Source organism: Nematolebias whitei, chromosome 2 (assembly GCF_014905685.2).
Source record: "Nematolebias whitei isolate Nwh7 chromosome 2, NemWhi1, whole genome shotgun sequence".
In the NCBI taxonomy this organism is placed as follows: domain Eukaryota; kingdom Metazoa; phylum Chordata; class Actinopteri; order Cyprinodontiformes; family Rivulidae; genus Nematolebias; species Nematolebias whitei.
In genome coordinates this window covers 19,620,053-19,623,949 of record NC_056499.1, presented here as the reverse complement: position 1 = coordinate 19,623,949, position 3,897 = coordinate 19,620,053, and positions in this window count along the sequence as shown.

Genomic DNA, 3,897 nt, shown 5'->3' with positions numbered 1-3,897 from the left:
TTTTTTTTTTTTTTTTTTTTTTAAGCCAAAAGTCTACCAAAGCCTTTTTTTTTTTTTTTTTTTTTACCAAAGGCTAAAATAAATGTTTCCATTTCTCACTGTGGCAGAAACAGGGTGGCAAAATATAGTGGACATGAAAAGAAACACATAGTCAGGGAATATAACAGTAAATATAAATGGCTAGCCTTTAGCTGGACCTAACTGTTCTTGTTTTTATTTATCTTTTATGAGAATGAAAATATGGTCATTGGTAGTATATTGCCTTTTTTTAAAGACTAAGAAAATCCCTTAGAGACAGTTTAAGGCAACATGGTGCATTACCGTTTGCTTGCCTCACAGCAAGAAGGTCGTGGGTTCAAGCCCCAGGGTGGGCCTGGGGTCTTTCTGTGTGGAGTTTTCATGTTCTTCTCATGTTTGTGTCCTACAGTCCCAAAAAACATGCATGTTAGGCTGCCTTCAGGCGCATGCCTACTTAACAAAAAGATTTGTGTTCTCAAAGGGATTGTCCTGGTTAAATAAAGGTTAATATTAATAATTATTTTAGAGCACTAGCTGTTTATGTTGCAAAAACACCAGCTCTATCAGCTTAACTCTGAAACTTTTTTTTTTTTACCTAACAAAAGCTAAAAAGTATTGCACAAAGTTATGCACACTGTTTTATTTAATGCTCTGCCAATCTTAAGTACAGATGTATCCTGTCTACCTGCTAAACTAATATAAATTCAGCTTCTGTGTACGATGCGAGTCTGTGGTTTGGGGGTCATGTGTCTGAACCCTGTAAGGTCACAGGATCAGATCCAAACGGTGTGACCCACTGAACTATTTGTAACTAATCATAGGCCACAAGCCACACAGCATGCAGTGAGCCCAGTTGGTTTGCACTCATCAAAATATAATGAGTCAACATGTCACTCGTGTTTCTGAGGGCACTCCTGAGATGAATGCCATCGCTGAAGCCGTGTGTCATTTTATTGCATTAGGTGTCAAACACTCGGCACACTCAGGTTGGCTGGTATTGTTGGTAAAACACATTTCCTTCTCACATTTAACATGAACTGTAAACTGGCTGGGATCATATTTAATGTCCCAATCTCCTAATCTATAAATGTTCTGGTAGCATCATGTGTTCGATATTGTGTATCCAGTATCATCTGCTGCGTTTGATCATTTATAGAAAGACATGTTACCACTGATCATTCTTACCAGATTATATTTGGATTTGAAAGGAAAGCATTTTAAAGGCATACATGGCATACCAAAATATATATATAATTTTCTTTTTGTAATACAGTTATGAAAGACATCCAGCTAGATTCATGTTTCTAAACAGCATAATGTGAGTTATGTTTCATCCTTTTTATGTGTAAGTGAACTCCTATGGAACTAATAGATCTTTTATCGTAAAACTTTTTAAACTATCAAAGCTAGACCTAAAAAACTTTGTGAGTTGCAATGCATCTATGACTGAATTTACCTGGCAACTCAGCAGCATATTTAATATATGGTAGCATAGTATGCACCACATTGTAAATATAATAATAAAGGGACTAATCTGAAAGCAAAACGGGTAACATTTAATTTTTATATTTATCTGAAATGGTTAACTGGCTGCTTAAGTGGAATAGATTTATTTATTTTAGATATATGTTCTGCTTTGGAATTAACAAGTAATTTTTTTAGTGTGAACCACCAAATTTGTTATTCTGTTAAATGTGTGTTTTGACAGAGATTTTCCTTATACTTTCATGATTATCTTTTAGAAAACAATGTTCAAAAATCATTCTGTTTATGGTTTTCATATTCCTCACCAATTAAGAAATATAGTTCTTGGCTAAGTGTAAATATTGCCAAGCGTGAATATTTGTTCTGTGAAGGGACTCTAATATTTTAATATCCTTTGATAATTTTTCCTTTTTTTTTGTTTTGTTTTGTTACTGTAATTGTATACATCTTATTTTTGCATGACTCCTCTGCTCAAGTTTAACTCTTTGCGTGAATGAATTTAAAGGAGTAGCAGAAAGAGTTCATGGTATTTGTTGTATATATTTACACTTTACAAGCAGGTCTCTGGGTGAGCACCGACTGAGTGTGGGAGCACGTTGGTCAAATGTGTGAACGTGCAGTGGTGCTGGATGATGCTATGTGTTTTTGGCTGCTCCATCCAAGCAGTTGAGGTCAGCCATTCAAAATAAAGCCTGTCACTGGTTAGTGCATGGGTTGGGTTAGCCAATCAGAATGAATGGTCTCAAATCAGAGTGAAGGAAAATCACAGTTACTGTAAAAGTCCAGATAATAGTGGGAATAAAAGAAACAGAGCTGAGAGTAAGACATGCAGTATTTAAAGTTCGACATTTGTTAAATAGCTCACGGTCTAAAGCTTTCAAGAGCTTCTGCAGTTTAAAAATGACTTTTACTTTGTGCCCTATTTTTTTAACTTGTAGCAGTTTGAGTTGGAGTGAACAGTTTTTCCAGCAATAAAACATGTCTTTTCTTTACAGTGTCTGAAGATTGAGCGCACCTTACAACTGTTACATGAGGAGATCAGGTAAGAGGCGCTGTGCTGCCAACTTCAACTAGTTACTCTATAAGTAACAAAGCAAAGTTGTAAGACTATTTGGGAGATCATTGTTTGTACTATGGTAGTTTGTTTACTCGTTTTTCCTCCCAGTCTTGGTATTTCATAGTTTTAAATATTGCTTTTGTAAAAGGTGATACAATCATGAAAAAAGCCAATAAAACTATTTGAGGGTTATGAGAATTTTTCTGGTTTTACGTGATCTTTTTTGGAATATGTTCATAGCTACAATTTCAATGAACCAATGAGCCACTAAAATAATACAATATACCAGTATACCCTAGTTATTATGCGATTGTAGCATACACGTTTTTGAGCATTTTCCTCACATTTTACCAACAAGTTACCATTTTGACTACCTCTTTAAAATGTTAACCAATAGATGATTGAGTCAGTGCCAGGATGACACAGATCATAGTCAGATGACAAGTCCAGTCACTCAGTGTTGTATTTTACAAGGTTCCAAGGTGCTGACATGGCGGATCAGGTATGATAACTGGTTCACAAATTCACCACCAGGGTTAATGCAAGATCTGCTGCCATTGACGATCTTGTGACATGTTTAGGCTTTGGTCACTGAGTCCACGCAACAGTACTGCTTCTGCTGGTTCTGATTGTCTTGTGTAATGTTGCAGTTAAACTATCTACACTTGTTGTTTGCCAACACCAAGGAGGCAAAAGGCTCCTAAAGACCCTTTTTTTGACTCTGTGGTGGTGTCAATCATCTTCTATTATCTAGTTTGTTGGAGTAGCAGCTTATCTACAGCTGAAGTAGTTAGATAAGCTCAACAGGAAGGCCAGCTCTATCCTAGGATGCCCCCTCAACCCAGTTCAGGTGGTGAGAGACACAAGAACGCTGGCAATAATAACAGCACTGTTAAATAATGTCTCCCACCCCATGCATGAAGCTGTTGCAGAACTGGAGAGCTCCTTCAGAGACAGATTGTTGCATCTTAGGTGCACAAAGAAAGGAGCATTATCACAGATCCTTCCTCCCAGCAGCTGTTACACTTTATAACCATCATCGCTCCAACAAACTCAATAAGTGTTTACATCCCTGTTGTCACTTGCACAGTTTTTCCATTTCTTTTAAACAGCCTGTTGCGTTTTCTTTTATGCACATGTTGTACATTCTTTAAATTATCCTACTCAGTTGCACATTTCTTTGACTCTGAGTTTGCGTTTTCAATAACTGCACAGTATTTTGTCTTATGCTATAAATTTGCCCTTACTGTAAGTGAACTAGACTTCATTATGAACCTGTCTGGATAATATAATTTCATTATACACTCAGGAATGATGTGAACTTCTAAACAGACACA